General features: G+C 44.8%; 1 pseudogene; it reads right to left on the bottom strand.

Annotated features, from left to right (window-relative positions):
• Positions 1-2,831: 2,831 nt before the first annotated feature.
• On the bottom strand, positions 2,832-4,981 carry LOC127785857 (uncharacterized; annotated as a pseudogene).
• Between the last annotated feature and the right edge of the window lie 13,999 nt (positions 4,982-18,980).

Below are 18,980 nucleotides of genomic sequence, written 5' to 3'. Positions count from 1 at the left end.
TTCCTTTTTCTTTCTTTCTTTCGTTTCTTCTTTTTAATGGCCAGACACGTGGGCCTGATGGGCCTTGAATTTGGGCCTATGCTAACCAGGAGTTCCAAAAAAAAAATCCAAATTTGAATAAAATTCGGATTTACATGTTATTATTTAGAACAATAGTGTAAATCATTATTGTTAAGATAAGTGGGAAAACAAGTGTTCCTGCTTCTAGTCCGAACAGGCTGCATGCAACCCAATCGAATTTTCGGTTAGTGGATCCATGCCATTATTGCTTTACCCATTTCGAAAAATGTCATTACTATTCAACGACCTGCATCATTACAATTCGAGAGCTATTTTGAGATATGCTAGTACTTACCCGTTCGGTGCATTCATTAAATTTCTGCGTTAATTGGATCCATGTCATTACAAATCTGTCATTTTGGATGAATGACACTACTATTCTCATCGATTCGTATCTGTCATTCAAATTCACACAAAATTTAAGCTGCTCTTGGATTTCATTATTTAGTTGCAAATGTCTCCAGCAATGGCCCTTTTAACTGTTGTCAATGATTTTTTTTTATTTCACGCAATTGTTGTGACACTTGGGTTGCTGAAGTTAGTTACATAAATTGTCCAGCTCTGATTGTAAACTGTCCTTTGGCACTTGTACCACACTCCATTTTCTTGCAGACGCATACTAAAGGAATATTCTTTGTTGCAGTGGTAGTGGCTCATCAGCACGGTCATTGATGATATCTCTTGGTCTGAAGGATCATTCCCAGGTATTATTTGAACTTACCTTCATATATGACTGTAATTCTCCGTGTTTTTCTCCTGAATCTTGCCAAATCAGCAAGCATGGTCGATTGTACTGTGCATATTAGTGTGTTCTGAGGTTAGACCCCGTTATTTTGCAATGGAATCAATAGTATTCTCGTGTATGTATATGAAACAATTTTGTTACTTCTGCAGGCAACAATGAAATATATTGTTTCCACCATAATTGAGAACCGCCTATGGTAATACTACCTCCATCCTAAAATGTTTGACGCCGTTGACTTTTTTAAAAATGTTTGACCGTTCGTCTTATTCAAAAAAATTTAAGTAATTATTAATTCTTTTTCTATCATTTGATTTATTGTTAAATATACTTTTATGTATACATATAGTTTTACACATATCACAAAAGTTTTTGAATAAAACGAACGGTCAAACATGTTTAAAAAAAGTCAACAGTGTCAAACATTTATGGAAGGAGGGAGTAGTTTAATTTGCATACCGAGCTGGGGTTGGAATGGCTGGGCACATATCTATTCACTTCATCAACAGTGATGTTGACATGATTAGTGCTGAGCAATTAACACTCTCTTACCAATCTAGAATTTCGTAACTATGATTTCTTCGGAGTCGATGTATGACATAGTTATATAACCAAAGTTATAGCGAGAATTGCACTACTAGCTTTGATGAGTATTCCATCTACGAACTTCTGAATGCTAATGGTTGTATTCATGTTGCTTTGCTAATTTGTGGCCTAAAATTGGTGAAAGCAAAGCACTTTTCAGGGGCATATTTATTCGGAATTTCAAGGTCGCTTCTTTTTTGATGCAATTTTGTTAATAATCTATACCCTCTCTAGAGCAACACATAACCTGTACTGTTGTGGTGCAGAGGCCAGGAAACAATGTATTGACTGATAAGAAAGACCGTTGTTGGCTGCAATATAATAGGTGAACACGTCACTTGTAGTTAGCGTTATAACTAAGGTATACAATAGAGATATCCTATGCTTACTGTAACATAAATATTCTATTGTTTTTATGGGCCCACATCTTCTCCTCTTCTCTTTCTTCTTCCCAACCTTGTGCGGATGCAGGCAACGGACATGGGCGGACACGGACAATGGCGAGGGCGGCGGCTGCAGCGGACACGGGTGATTGCGTGAATGTCACTACGGTGGATGCAGACGAAGGTGGTGGCCGCTGTGGACAAGGGCAAGGGCGACGACGACGGCTACGGTGGACGAGGACGACGAACACGGGTGTGGACGGTGGGACGGACGTGGGCCTCCGCCGCGGAGGACGAGGATAGTGGGATGGAAGCGAGCAACAGCAACGGATACGAGCGAGGATGGCGGGACGGATGTGAGGGACAAGGACGTCGACCACAGGCGAGGATGGCGGGACGGCCGCGGGCGACAACGGCGGTCATATTGGATGAGGACAACGACCGTGGCGGACACGGGTGTGGATGTGGGATGAATGTACCCTGCCGTGCGGAGGATGAGGACGGCGGGACGAAGGCAAGCAATGGTTGTGGACGCGAAGGACGAGGACGGCGACTGTAGGCGAGGGTGGTGGGATGGCCGCGGGCAACGTCGGTAGCAGCCAAGGACGAGAACGACCGCGGAAGATGGTGATGGCGGACGAGGATGAGGACGGTGGCCGCCACGGCCGTGGATGAGGGTGGTGGGACGATGGCGGCCATGGAAGATGGCGACGATGGTGACGCAGAAAGACGCGCAGAGGAACGAGAACTGGTAGCGATGGTAGCATTACGGGCCCATACCTCGGGTCGCGCGTGTAGCCAGGTGGTTAATTAGTCGCCTGCCCATTCTCTCTTTTCCTCTCCTTTTTCCAGCTCAACAAAAAATCCTATGTGGACCTCCTACCGCCCTTTATTGTACATGTTCTTAGTGAAATAGTAAAATTACCAAAGGTCTATACGAAACTAAAAACATGGAGCAAATAGTAAATATGAACATTAACTTACAAAATCGAGTAAAATTTGAAGACAAAGAATTTATAGCCAGGGAAACTTGAAATTCCAGCGGTTTTCGAACGAGGGCCCTAATTGTCGAATGGGTCGTCTCCATCACATCCCTCTGCACCATCGCACCGCTGTCGATCATCATCGGCGCCGCCACCACCTCGTCGTCGTCAGGAAAGACTTCGTTGTACTTTAGGACGGTGTTATCCTCGAATTTGAACTTTTACCATTTCGGCGATTCGTTCGGTGTCAAACTCCGTGCCGCCCAGCTGTGTGTCGTTGCTGTCGGCCATGGCGCCGTAGCCGTCCTCGCCATCCACCAGCAATGCCGGCTGCGGCTCCTGCGGATGATGCTGATTCTCGTGCTGCGCCTGGATGCCGCCGTTGTAGCCGGCGAGCTTCGGGTGGTTGTAGTTGCTGCCGGCGGCGTCATGCGGAGGCGAGAGCCGGTGGTGGTGGTCGACGGCTGGTGGTGGCGCCGGCGAGCTCTTCTTCGGCGTCATCGGTTCCGGCGGGATCGCCGCGGTGGGCAACAGGTGTTCTAGCATGTACCACGTTGGATCCGCCGCCATCCTGAGGTAGCCGTCGTGCTGCACCAGCCCGCCGTTCGGTGACGGCCACCACCCCATCGGCGAGCTCTGCGGCGCCTCCCAGCTGATCGTGCTAGGAGACGGCGGCGTCACGGCGCCGTACGTGATCTCGAACTCGTCGTACCAGTCTTGCAGGAGCTCCGACGACGGTGTGGACGCCTGCGACGTCGAGGCCATGTTCGCCTGGTCCGCCATGGACATCATCTCTCCAGCCAGGCCCGGCAACGATAGTTGCAGCGGCATCGCCGACGACGACCCGGCCATGCCCGGCAGCTGCAGTACAGGCAGCGACATAGCCGACGACGATCCGGCCAAGCCCAGCAATTGCAGTGGCAGTAGCGGCGTTGCTGACGACTGTCCGGCCATGTCCGGCAATGGCCGCGGTGGCGTAGGAGGTGGCAGTGCCGACGACGTGGAGGGCTCGTCGACGCCGCGGCGGCAGCGTTCACCGATTCTCTTCGTCCTCCTTCCTTTTATCTTCTACAAGTGGTACACGGCAAGGTCCTCAAGCTTGGCAAAATCCACAGAAATTGATCAGCCCAAATTAGCACAAATTGTATCCAAAACTCAAACTCAAACAACAAAATCGATCAATCCACTTGAGCATCAATCAGTTAATTACAAGACGAACAAAACACAATGTTTAAATATACTCTCTCTGTTTTATATTATATACAAGTCGATCTTGACTTTTTCTTCTTTTAAGTATAACTTTATAAGTTTAACCAAAATATAACAATAATTAACATTAAACAAGCATATTATCAATATATATCCAATGTTTATATTTAATGAAACTGATTTTATATTGTAGAAGTTGTTAATTTTTATAAATTTTATTACACTTAGAGAGTTTAACTTGAAAAAAAAATGTCCAAATGACTTATAATATAAAATGGTGGAAGTAGATTGCAAGCGTAATGCAGATTGATTTAAATTTAAATTTCAATTAAATCAACAAGGACTACCTGGTTTTTGGTTTTTGGAGTCATCAATGATCTTGGTAAACTCGTGCATGCCTCAATTGGTCTTGATGGGGTTCCGGTCACCCTCGAACCTGCGCTCGTAGAACATCATGGTGAGCTTCTGGCCGATGTCGATGCCGCCGACCTTCTTGCTCCTCACCGTCTTGCTCCCACCAGACGCCTTCCACGTCCCGCCCTTCGCCACCCGCGTCGGCCGTCTCTTGTTCCCTGCCTTCGTCGCGAACTGCCTCCTGTTGAAGAAGTAGATGTACCCATCCTCCTCTTTCCCGATGTACGTCTCTACACACGTCATCGCCGGAGAAGAAGAAGAAGAAGAGGAGGAGGAGGGTGATTGATGAAGGGGACAGAAAGAGAGAGGTAGAGAGGCGGCGGCGAAGCGGGCATACCATGGAGGAGGGCGGGGTGGAATTCGAGGATCCTAATATGCTCGAAGACGTTGTTGAGGGCGCCGGGGAGCTGGCCGCATACGAGCTTGCACCTGAGGATGGCGAAGAGCTCCAGGTCCTTAGGGACGAAGTAGCAGCCGACAAGCATGCCGTGCCGGTTCTTGCGGTGCTTGGGCACCACCTTCTCCTTCCCCTTCCACTTCCCATTGTTGTTGCCACCGCCGTCGCCGCCGCCTTCCGGTGGCTGTTCTGCAATGGCGGGCGAGTTAGTTGGTTAGAGTTGTAGTCAACCAGGAGGAGAGAGGATTAATTAGTCGGTGAGATAGAGAGAGAGCTAGCCGAGTCGTGATCAGTCGCGGTGGCGGCGCTCGCGCGCGGCGTGGCAAGGGCTGCATATTTGAGGGGAGGGCGTGAGGCGATTATTTGGTTCGAATTCAATTTGGGGGAAATCGAAGGGGAGTAAGAGTAGGAATACGATGTAAAACATGATGTGAGAGACCGGCTGCTATTTCCAATTGTGGCAGCCAGGCGGACATACTATTTGGTGTATAATGTTTTGCACGTATGTCAATACTAATACTCCCTCTTTTTTTTAAAAAAAAAAACTCTCCCTTGACGCCGTCCGCGCGCGTTGATCTCCACCACTTCCACTTCCGATTCCCACACACGTTCTCCGGTCGCTCGTACGCTTTCCTTTCGAGAGCATATGCGTGCAGCATCCCGTTTCTTTATCTGTTTGTTACAGTATTGCTTTGGCGCTCGATCGATTCGCTCCCGATCTTCCCAACGTCGGCACCTCCGATCCGCCTCGATCTCATTCTCAGTTAATTTCTCACGCGCCAGCAGCCAGCAGGGCGCCAATCAAGTAACCGGCGACTCATCCCTCCTCTCCTCACCAGACCGATCCATGAATCACAAAATTCAGATTTTAGCCAATGTTCTAGCGCTACTAGTTTTGAAGTTCATCTATGAGCTTGTGACTGCTAATGGTTGTACTTATGTTACGTTGCTATAATTTGTTGCCTGAAATTGTTGACAGCAAATCACTTTTCAGGACCATATCTGTGTTCGCAAGTCAGCGATCCCAACCAGAACAGTGTGCACGAAAAACGGAGAGGTAATTAGCGCGTGATTAATTAAGTGTTAGCTAATTTTTTTTTCAGAAATAGATCAATATGATTTTTTTAAGCAACTTTCATATGGAAACCTTTTAAAAAAACACACCGTTTAATAGTTTAAAAAGCGTGCGCGTGAAAAACGAGATGGGGAAGTTGGGAACAGGGGTCACTTCTTTTTTAATTGAATATTTTTTAGTAGGAAAAAGTACGAAGTACCCCGCGAACTATTGCGGTCGACCGAATTACCCCGTTGTTGACAGAAAACACGAGGCCTTAGAGATCTGCTTAACTCCAATGCAGGTCCAAAGCTCGCCTTCGAATGTATGAGCGTGCCAGTTGATTTGATCTTGTAATCAACAAGAAATAGAAGCAAAGAAACCGTTCTTAAATCTATAAATGATAGCCGATCGGCTAGGTGCTGATGACACATCATTTATCTTTGAGCCGATGTCATATGAATCGATCGGCGATTATAAATAAATAGTAAGGAACTAAATCTATTCGATCGGCTATAGATATTAACGATATATAGTTCTTATATTAATATATACTTAAATCAAGTGATTGGGATAGGTCGGTCATCATGCCGAGACAATATAAATCACTTAGATCGAAATATATATTAATAACAGGATTATATATGTCTATAGCATAACCGATCAGATAGATCTAGCGTGTATCGGCTAATACTCCGATACTACTCTACATCAAGATATTAAAACAAGTATAATGTATTAAACAGAAGCTTAATATATTTAGATTGCGATGATATCTTGACACAGAGGGCGGATTTAACATGTCAGTGAAACATATAGAGCGAATATGGTTAAATCAGATAAGATCGGCTGAAACTCCGATACTACCCTAATCGGCAACCAGAGTACATGCTAGAGATTGATATTCTAAGCATGACTTAATAGATCAAACTCAACTGATGCAGCATTAAGTATGAAAAGAAGAACAATATCTAGACAATCAAGCCGCTGGAAGTTTCATAGAGTGGTAAATATCTTATATAATCTAGGTCAACGTCGCTATTTAACCAAATCGGTTGCCTTCTGTTAACAGATGTTAGCCGATTGTAGGTTAGATGACGATATTGTCGAAGATTATGTAAGATATATGATAACTTGATGAATTACATAGACAAGATTAGAGTATCATAAAGATGGAAGCACTAATCCCGAGAACATAATTCATCATAACAAGTTTTACCTCTTGTTGAAGATCGAAACCGATGCAGCTCAACCCGAAAGCAAGAACTCGTCAAAATAAAACTAAAGCAAAAAGGTGGCGATGCGCTGAGATTGTATTGAACCTGTATGTTGTTAATTACATAGGGCTCGGGGTCTATTTATACCCGAGAATTACAAGATATGCCCATACCGGACACGACAATTATCTCTAACAAACTCTAGGATACCATAAATCTTTGCGGCAGACTTTTGCCCGTATTTATCTATAAGGAATTTACATAAGATATCCTAATTAATAGATACAATTGCCTTCCCAGGACTCTATCTGTGCATGGCAATCATTTTGAGGTACATTAACTTGAACCCGATGTCGTGTACAAGTCATATTGTCGGAATCGGCTGTATCGGCTTACTTAGCCCGACTCAGACCCAGCCGATCCTAATCGTAGCCGATCTGGACTCCAGCCGATTCCTGCTCTGTTTCCGAACTCGATCTCCGCCTTCGACTTCGCTTTGATCAAATCTTCTTTCCTGACACAGATTTTACCAAATTTGGTCGTTAACACATGCCCCCCAAGTCCGGGATATTTGATAATGTTCCGGATTTGCCATGTACCGACTCCGAGCAAGTTTCGCACTCCGCCGCTTTTGACCGTTATTCCAGCACTTTAAATACTAACCGTTACCCCCGAGAAATCTCATGCCATGACTTCCGTTTTCACCGCTCAAGCGAAACCTCTTCTCTGTCTTCTCCGGCGATTCCCCCGGTGCAAAGGCAATTTCTAGGCGACTTCCTCCTCGACGAGATCTCCGCCCGCACCAATGTCATCTTCCGCCAGCCCATCTGGTGTGCCATCAGCCGAATACACTGAGGTAAGTTCTCATCGGCTAAATCCCCTTCCTTAGCAGCAGATCGATTTTCTCCTACCTCATATTGCTTTCCTTCTCTTGGTTGCCTCGGATTTGTAGCATCTTTCCCACCAAGTCACAATTCCCAGTCTGACGCATGAAAACCACTACTTTCTCGGCCCAATCGGCAATCCTGACCCCACCGAGTTCATTATTGGTGAAACCAATAGGATCCCCTTCAGATTAACCAACCCAGATCTAGGTCACTGGAAGAATACTTTCAAGTCCTGGCCATCTCTAGAGAAAGTTCCACCAGAAAAGAGCTGGACTACATGGTTCAAACGTGTATCAGCCAGTAAGAGGGTTTACTGGGATGAAATTGGAATCGGCCAAGCACTTGACCTTACTATAGCAAACTCGGCCAAAGATGAACCCCTGATGGCAGCTGCTTCATACTTCTGGTCAAACACTATTAATGCCTTTTTGTTCAATCAAGGGCCTATGACCCCAACTCTCATAGATATCAGCATGATCACGGGTCTGGATGTCACCTCATCAGCCAACCCTATGAGCTTGAACACAAAGAACCAATATGACTTCAAGACCAAAAGCATAGGAGGTTGGTCAGGCTATGTAGCGGCATATATGGGTCAGGACTCGGTCACCCCTCGGGAACATGTGGCCTTTTTGTTAATGTGGCTAGAAAAATTTCTGTTCTGTGGATCAAGTTGCGGCCCCACAACCAACTGGCAATTTCTAGCTGAAGCTCTAGAAACAAAGAGACAATTCTCCTTGGGCAAAATTCTCCTCGGCTACCTATACCAGATGTTGAACAATACATCGGCTAAGATAGCCGTCGGCTTAGTAGTTGGAGCAGGTGGACCCTGGTGGCTGCGACAAAACTGGTTAAACCTGATAGTTATGAAGGTTGTCAATCGGTCATCCGTATCAGAAGCTGAATTCCCAAGACTAGAGCCGATTGTAGGAGATGATGGAGAAGAGCGTACTCATCGGAGATGCACATCATACGGAGAATATGCTTCTACGCCAACTGATGCTGGGGCAAAACTATCGGCTGAACTGCTCAAAGATTGGTTCTGCAGCTTCTATGAAGGCTTTCAACAGGATGCTCGAGTTTGGTTTCTTTATGAAGATTCTGCAGAACTTGAACACCCATTGGACTTCAGGTTCGAAGACATCAACCATGAAATATACCAATCATCCAGGGAAATTTTCTCAGCTGCAATCAGCCCATGCTTCCTTCCTGTTGGCATTCATCAAGGAAGAAACATCCAAGCTTCTTACGAATTCTATCATCCAATGAGCTCAGCTAGACAACTTGGAATGGGCCAACTCTCAATCGGCTTATTGTTTGCCGACAAGATCCAATGCCGAGGAGAAATTTCATCGACCTTGATGATGGATCGGCTACTCAACCTTCAAGGACCCCCTCTGGGCAGTATTGACAACATAGAACTAGCAATGTTCAGAAGCAAAAACTTTGACAGATGGTGGGATGAATGGAAGCTGCATTTATTCCACCAACCAGCTTCAATGTATATGACAGACCTCTTCCCAGATGTTGTCCCTCAAGTAAGTCTTTAACTCCACTTGATTTAAATAGCTGTTTGGCTGATTAATCTCAACTAATCCTCCTTTTTATTTGTAGACAACAGAATCCTCTCCTCCCCGTCAAAGCAACAGTGGTAAGGATATCCAATATGCCCCAGGTTTAATTCCTAATGGAGGTGGGCTATCTCCTCCAATTATTGGATATGATACCCCCAAGACCTCAGCTCTTCTTCAAGGGCTAATCAGGGAACCAGCCGATACCGGCAAAAAGAGGAAAACCAGATCGTCGGCTGTAAGCATCGCAGCCCCAACTAAGAAGAAGAAGACAAAGAAAACCAAGCCAGCCGATGATCTGCCTACCCTAGATCCATACATTGAACAAGCTCTGGATGAAGAGATATTTGAAGATGAAGTTGATCAGGCCGCAGCCGAAGTAAGCGATACTGAAAGAACACCATCGGCTTCACCCAAGCAAACCCCTCCAACTCCTTCTGCTCCGGTCCACTTTTCAAGAGTAAGCAACTTTCTTTAATCCCTTTCATAACTATTTTGTCTTATAGCCGATCACTCCCAGGTCTTATAATTGCAGAAAAAGAAGACTGCGGTGAAGAAGAAATCGGCTGCAACAACATCTAAGCCAGCTCCACCGGTAAGATAGTTTTAACTTTCATTGGTTAATTTCCAGCTGATTCTGACTAACACTTGTTTCCTTTTAGCCTTCCCCTCCTCCTTCTCCTCCTGCACAACAATCGTCAAGTGACTAGACCCCTTCAGTTGTGGGGAGTCATCACATCGAGGAGGAAGAACAATCAGCTGCTCCTGCTATCCTAGTAAGTTTTTCTTTGTCGCAACAAGCATTTAGATCGGCTATGCCTGTTTAACCTCTAACTGCTTCTAAATCATTGCTGCAGGTCTTAGCCGATCTTTTCTCTTTCGACATTGGAGACTACCTTGATGAAGGAGAAGAAGATACCACAAGCAAAGTCTTAGCCCCTTTATCTGATGATGTAAAGAAAACTCTTGAAAGTATCTTGGATCGGCTAGAAGCATCATCACTGGATAGCTTGGTGGTTGATTGTGGCTCAATCAGGGCTCGGCTACATGAGATTCAGGCTCTAATCCCAGATGAGTTAACTGATATTCTTACCCCAGCCGTTTACCTTGAGCAACACCAATTCAAACTGGAAAAAGCCAAATTAAGACTGGCCGAACGGCGAGAGCGCAAGGATATTGAGGCCACTATCCAAGCTAATCGACAACTTGTGCATGAAGAGAAATCCAAGCTTGATCAACTATCTGAAGGCCCAATCAAGTCTAATATTGATCGGCTCGAGGCTCGCAAGATTGAACTCTTAGCACAACTTGAAGAATGCAACGCTGAGCTGGACATGGAACACAAAAAACTAGCCGATCTCCCAAAGTCTATTGAAGAACAGAAAGCAAGACTCAAATCGGCTATCAAGCATGTTGCTGATCTGACCAAGTCTCTGAAAGTTATCCCTGGAACCGATGCTCAGGATGCCCAAGCCATAGAAGAAGTAGAGCAGATTAGGCAGAAGGCTATATCGGCCATCCAGCGATACTTATCTCAATAATTGTTGTGTAATAAAACTTAGAATTTTTGTAATCGGCTAACACTTTACTGTCTTAACAATCCTTTGTGCCGATTAATATGAATTTGAAATGTGCTAAAAAATTTTGCACTGCATTTTGATATATATGTGCCCCCCTAGTTTTACAATGTCAAGAGCATTGATAAAATTATATAACAACTAAGGGCGATATAATAATATCGGCCATTGTACATCGGCAAACCACAACCGATTACACCATGAAAAACAACTAAGGGCGATATAACCATATCGGCCATCTCAAGGCGATGTAAACACATCGGCTGTCATGCATCGGCAACACGAGCCGATCATGCGTTAACCCAAACACTTGGGTAATATTTCTTCAAATATTTGCTATTGAGCGCTCGCCCATAGACTTCGCCATCAAGCCCTTGCAACATATATGCTCCCTTAGACACAACCTTATAAATCTGGAATGGTCCTTCCCAATTCGGTGACCATTTGCCGAATTTATTATCACGAGTACCAATCGGCAAAATCAACTTCCATACAAGTTCACCTTCCGAAAAATCTTTTGGTACCACTTTCTTATTATAATGCCGAGCAATGCGTTCCTTATCCTTGGTAACCTTTGCAAGGGCTCGCAATCGCGACTGAACCAGATCCTCCCTCTCATCGGCCATAAGGTTGTAATACTCATCGGCTGTTAAATTGTATTGTAACTCCGTCCGTCGAGAGCCGATTCTAACTTCCCATGGCAAAACAGCCTCATGTCCATAAACAAGTTTGTAAGGAGGAACTTGAATCGATCCATGACAAGCCATCCTATAATACCACAATGCTTCGGCCAACCGAGTATGCCATTGCCGAGGATAATCATAAATTTTCCGCTTAATCAATTTGATCAAACTTTTATTAGACGCCTCGGCTTGCCCATTAGCTTGTGCATAATAAGGTGAAGAATTCGGCAAACTGAACAAACTCATCGGACACAAAGATTGAAACCTGATCCGTTGTAATAGTTTGAGGAAGACCAAATCGGTAGATTATATGCTCCTGAACAAATTGAATAACATCCCCAGAATCAACTTTCTTCAAAGGAATCGCCTTGACCCACTTGGTGAAATAATCAGTTGCCACCAATATAAATTTATGTCCTTTACTCGATGGTGGATTGATCATACCGATCATATCAATTCCCCAACCTCTGAACGGCCATGGCTTAATAATATGATTCATAGCCGACGCCGGTGCTCGCTGAATTGCTCCGAACTTCTGACAATCCTGACACCCCTTATAATATCTGAAACAATCCTCTAGCATTGTCGGCCAAAAGTATCCTGCATGCCGAAGCAACCACTTCATCTTGTGAGCCGATTGATGAGTACCACAGATCCCCTCATGAACTTCGCCAATTGCAACTTTAGCCTGATCGGCACACAAGCACTTAAGTAATACTCCATCAATCGTCCGATAATAAAACTCGTCATCCAACAGTGTATACTTTAATGCCTTATATCTTAATTTCCTAGAAGCCGACTGAGATGGATTACTCAAATACTAATGCACATCGTACCTCCAATCATCGGCTGATATCGCTGCAATTTCAACTTTAACATCTTTGATCATTGGCTTATACCCCAACGCCCCTTGAGCTAAATCATTAGCTTCAAGATTTTGTTCTCGAGATACATGCTTTAAAGTAACCAGCCGAAACTCTTTCATTAGTTCCAAGCACTTCTCATTATAAACTATCAACGTATCGTTCTTGCATTCATATTCTCCTACCAATTGACTGATTACTAGCAAAGAATCCCCCATGATTTCAATGGTATCAGCTTCAACTTCCTTGAGTAATTGCAACCCCTTGAGCACTGCTTCATACTCAACTTGATTATTGGTCGCATATGGTTTAATAGTATAAGCAAACTCGAAACATGTCCCCCTAGGGGAAATTATAACTAAGCCGATGCCACAACCATGAGTACATATCGATCCGTCAAAGAATAAAGTCCATGGCACTATCTCAACCGAGCCGATTGAATCATCATGATGCTCTACAATAAAATCGGCTATAGCTTGTCCCTTAATCGCTTTCGGTGATTCATACCGAAGATCAAACTCAGTCTAGGAAAATATCCACTTCCCAACTCTTCCCTTTAATATTGGAGCCGATAGCATGTACCTAACTACGTCGGCTTTGCATATAACAGTACACTCATTAGATAATAGATAATGCCTCAACCTTGTACACGAAAAATACAGACACAAGCATAACTTCTCCACAGGAGAATACCGAGTCTCAGCATCCAAGAACCGTCGACTGAGATAAAATACAACTCGTTCCTTCCCTTCCAATTCTTGAATCAAAAACGAGCCGATTGTCTTCTCACCAGCCGATAAATATAACCTAAACGGTATTCCTTTCTGTGGAGGAATCAAAACAGGAGGAGAGCTGAGATACTCCTTAATATTATCCAAAGTCTTTTGCTGCTCTGCCCCCCAAGTAAACTGCTGATCGGCTTTTAACCTCAATAAGGGTGTAAAAGGTTCCAACCTTCCGGACAAATTAGAAATAAACCTTCTAACAAAATTTATCTTGCTGATCATCTCTTGTAGCTCTGTCTTATTTTCCGGGGGCTGAATCTTCTTGATCGCATTAACACTCCTTTGGGTTACCTCGATCCCCCTTTCATGAACAAGAAATCCCAAAAACTGGCCGGCTAACACACCAAAAGCACATTTTGTCGGATTCATCTTCAAGCCATATTTCCTGGTTCTCTCGAAAACTTTCCTTAAATCGGCTATGTGGTCCTCCACTTCTTTAGATTTGACAACCACATCGTCAATATAAACTTCAACCAGCCAGCCGATTAAATCATGATATATATAATTCATGGCTCTTTGATATGTTGCTCCAGCACTCTTTAAACCAAAAGTCATGACGACCCATTCAAATAAGCCGATTGTACCAGGGCATCTAAAAGTCGTCTTATGGATATCTTCCTCATCCATAAAGATCTGATTATATCCTGCGTTCCCATCCATAAAACTCAAAATTTTGTTCCCTGATGCGGCATCAACTAGCTGATCGGCCACTGGCATTGGATATTCGTCCTTTGGTGTAGCTTTATTCAGATCTCGAAAATCAATGCACACCCTGACCTTGCCATTTTTTTTAATAACTGGAACTATGCTAGAAACCCATTCAGCATATCGGCAGGGACGAATAAAACCGGCATCATACAACCGTTTGATCTCAACTTTAACAGGTTCAAGCATATTGGCTTTACATCTCCTCGGAGGTTGCTGGCGTGGTCTAACCCCTGGCTTGATAGGTAGCCGATGTTCAACAATCGATCGGCTGAGTCCGGGCATCTCATAATACTCCCAAGCGAAGCAATCTCTAAACTCTTTTAGGAGTTCTATCAGCTTGGTTCTAAACTCTGGAGACAAATTTTTGCTAATAAATGTCGGCCTTGGCCGATCGCCTGGACCTATGTCTATTTCTTCCAACTCATCGGCCGACATGAAACCTTGACCTTGCTTGTCATCGAGATCATCTACTGTATCCTTGGCGTAGACATTTGAACCCTCCACGACGCCCTCAAAGTAATAGCTTGGGTTCTCCATCTTCGATTGGCTGTATATCAGAATCGGACACTTTTAGAAAATCTCCATCCCAGACTTTTCCAGATAAACAATCAAGGCCATCCATCTCCCAAAGGGCTAAATCGGCACTGGCAACATTGACTGACCTGTCGGCTGGCACGATCTCTGTCTTGTCGCCTTGCCATTGAATCAAGAATTGGTGCATGGTCGAAGGAATGTAACAATTGGCATGAATCCAATCCCTTCCAAGAAACAAGCTGTACGAACCCTTCCCATCAATAACAAAACACGTGGTAGGAATAGTCTTGCTGCCGACTGTCCACTCCACATTTAGAACACCTCTGGTTTCCGATGGATTACCACCAAAGTCTTTGAGCACCATATTTGTCTTGATGAGATCCTCGGTGTTCCTACCCAGCTTCCTAAACGTAGCATAAGGCATCAAATTCACCGCGGCCCCACCATCGACCATCATCTTAGACATCGGCTTCCCATTGACGTAGCCGTTTATATACAATGGTTTAAGGTGCCAATTCTCCGTCCCCTCGGGTTTCTCAAATACTGCCTGTTCTGGTGACAGAACCAACTTAGCCGATCCTTGCCAACCTCTTCGCCTCATCGGTTGCAGCATCATCGGCTACAGGAACCTGATTCTTGACACGCCACTCCTGTCTTGGCTTTGGTTTCCTCAACCGATGGTTGATTTCCTCTTCAACCTCCTGAAAACGCTCCCTGTTTCTCAATCTCTGGACCCTTCTTTTCTGACTCTTCGTGAAAATACCAGAAGGACACCATTGATTCTTCCTGATTACCTCATCCTCTTGGCCACAATCTTGATTCATCAGACCCAATCTCTGATGAACAGGAAGTCTTGCCTGCCTTAGCCGATTACCTCTACTATATGACCGGCTCGAGCTCTCGATGAAATCACTACACCCAGGGCAATTTTCAATGGATGGAAACCTTATCCCTTCGTTCCAGCAGAATCTGAAAAACTCACAACCCAATGAGGATCAAAACCATCGTCGTATTCTTCATAATGCTTCTCCTGCTGCTTGTCATACTTCCTCTGATACTTGTTGATAATCCTAGCCAAATTCACTTGAAAACCCGTTGCACGGACCCTATCAGCTGCTTGACCAGCTGTATGCACCATATTAACAGGAAAAGGATTACCATCGACCTTCATCGGCTTTTTGGAATCGTCAAACCTCATCTTGCCCCCCTCAATGGCAACCTGGATTTGCTATCTAAAAACCTTGCAATCGTTAGTAGAATGAGATCCAGAATTATGCCATTTGCAATATCTCTTCTTGCCTAATTCCTCAGCCGATGGGATCGTATGACCAGCAGCAAGCTGAATTTGCTTTTCTCGGAGTAGTAAATCAAAAATCTTGTCAGCCTTAGTGATATCAAAATCATACATTTCCTCTTTTCCAGGACTTTTTACCCATTGGCATGGTATGACCTTTTTGCTCCTCACCCATTCGGCTGCAGCTATTTCAGAATCATCTTCCTCGTCATCCGATCCATACATGTATGGACAAACATGATTAACTTTCTTAGAGCTTCTCCTGACTTCCGCCGACCTACGCTCATGCAAGGTTACCTTCTGTATCAGATGAGATAAGCTATGAAAGTCTTCGGACGAGAATTTCTCCCGGATTGGAGGAATCATACCCTGGAAGGCCAAATCGGCTAACTGAGCATTAGTTAAACTCAAGCTAAAGCATTTGTTCCTCATCTCCCTGAACCTCTGAATATACTCTTGCACGGGTTCATCATGCCGCTGCTTGATCGCTGTCAAGTCGGACAACTTCATCTCATGAACCCCACTGTAGAAATAGCTGTGAAATTGCTTCTCCAAATCGGCCCAACTATTGATCGACCCATATGGCAAAAAAGAAAACCAAGTAAAAGCTGATCCAGACAGAGATAACCGGAATAACCTAAATTTCAAAGCGTCTACAGCCGATGCTTCACGGCACTGAGCAAGGAATCGGCTGATGTGCTCATAAGTTGACACGCCCTCTTGTCCCGAAAACTTGGAGAAATCTGGAACTTTAAATCGATTGGGGAGAGGGACTCTTTCAAACCACTCAGGATAAGGCTGCCGATACAAGCTTCCAGTCTCTTTTGGTTTAAGCCCAAATTGTTCTCTCATTACATCGGCAATCACGTCGGCCCACGGTCGTTGCTGAGCTGCTCCTTGTGGCTGTTGTTGCATAGACTCGAACTGACCATACTGAGATGCGAACTGGGGCTGAGCCAATCCCCCTAGCTGATATTGGGCTTGCGGGGAAGGAGGCTGATATTGATAGCTCAAATTACCCCCTTGGTAATTATGAAGATTCGGCTGGATGTTGCGCACCAAGTGCTCAGGAACCATCTGAGGCATCACTGTACCGTCCGGCTATGCATGGTGAACCAAATGTTCTGGATGACCTTATTTACAAACTGCTGTACAGGCTGACCACTAGGTACTGCGAACCCGGCCGATGCATTCACCGACCCCGGGTGCTGAATCGGCTGAACGACCTGCTGTCTTAACGGAGTCTGTTGGATCGGCTGCTGAGGCTGCTGCCTTGGTGGCGTCTGCTGAGCTGGTTGTACAACCTGTTGTTGGATTGATTGTACAACCGGCTGGATTGGTGGTGTCTGCTGAATCAGCTGCTGTTGCACTGGATCAACAATAGGTGGAGGTGGCAGAAACATGGCAGCGACTTGATCTTGGGTTAGCCGATTCGTAGCCTGCCCGCCATGCTGTGGCTGATCCCTTGTTAACAACCGAGGGTTCACCGGCTGTCCTGGCGTCATAGCTAGTGTAGCAGGCAAAGGAGTCGGTGCTGGCGCCGTCGGCTGAGTTGTGGGTGCAACGGAGGGAACTGCTTGAACAGATGGCTGAACATCAGTGATCAAAGATCGATAATTTGGGAAGACACCTCCTTGCAAGTAAACTGGGCCTGCAGCCTGATGCTCAGCTACCAAACCATCGGCTATTGTCTTCATCATGTTTGACAACGTATTGACTAATACCCCGGACTGATTGATCAAAGCATGATGCACAGCGTAATCAACCCGATCTTGGAAGTTATTGAAAAAATCTTGTGCTAGTTCACTATTCTGGTTAAGATTTCCTCCTTGTGGCTCCTGGGCGCCATCACCTTGAATGCCATGAACTCCTTGAGAATTGTCGCCTTGATCGCTCGAGGAGCCGTTGGTAGCACCTTTAGTACTCGGCTGAGCCGAGCCGCCTGGAGCTTGTTTCACTTCTCCATCTTTAGAAGAACCGGTCCCAGGACTATCAGCAATCACTTTTATCTTATACTTCTGAACAAGTGTCCCCTTGCGGGTCTGCATAAATGAGTTTAGGAACTGATCCCGTACCTACTTTAGGGTTGCTTCAAACTCCGCCTTCTGCTCAGGCGTGAATTTCTCTGGATCGATCGGCATGACGTTGTCATCAATGATGTCAGTCAATCCCTGCTTCAACGCCTTGCCATTAACGGAACCTGGGCTAGATGGTGGTGGTGGCTGTTTCTCGGCCATGAGGAAGAACTGATGTCTGACTTCTTACAGGTCCCACTGGGCGTGCCAAAAGCGTGTTGACAGAAAACACGAGGCCTGGGGAGATCTGATTAACTCTAGTGCAGGTCCAAAGCTCGCCTTCGAATGTATGAGCGTGCCAGTTGATTTGATCCTGTAATCAACAAGAAATAGAAGCAAAGAAACCGCAGTTAAATCTATAAATGATTGCCGATCGGCTAGGTGCCGATGACATATCATTTATCTTTGAGCCGATGTCATATGAATCGATCGGCGATTATAAATAAATAGTAAGGAACTAAATCTATTCGATCGGCTGTAGATATTAACGATATATAGTTCTTATATTAATATATACTTAAATCAAGTGATTGGGATAGGTCGGTCATCATGCCGAGACAGTATAAATCACTTAGATCGAAATATATATTAATAACAGGATTATATATGTTTATAGCATAACCGATCAGATAGATCTAGCGTGTATCGGCTAATACTCCGATACTACTCTACATCAAGATATTAAAACAAGTATAATGTATTAAACAGAAGCTTAATATATTTAGATTGCGACGATATCTTGACACAGAGGGCGGATTTAACATGTCAATGAAACATATAGAGCGAATATGGTTAAATCAGATAAGATCGGCTGAAACTCCGATACTACCCTAATCGGCAACCAGAGTACAGGCAAGAGATTGATATTCTAAGCACGACTTAATAGATCAAACTCAACTGATGCAGCATTAAGTATGAAAAGAAGAACAATATCTAGACAATCAAGCCGCTGGAAGTTT

The sequence above is a fragment of the Oryza glaberrima genome, chromosome 10 (genome assembly GCF_000147395.1).
Source record: "Oryza glaberrima chromosome 10, OglaRS2, whole genome shotgun sequence".
Lineage (NCBI taxonomy): Eukaryota > Viridiplantae > Streptophyta > Magnoliopsida > Poales > Poaceae > Oryza > Oryza glaberrima.
Note: the sequence above shows the minus strand (reverse complement) of the source record. Positions and strands in the feature narration are given on the sequence as shown.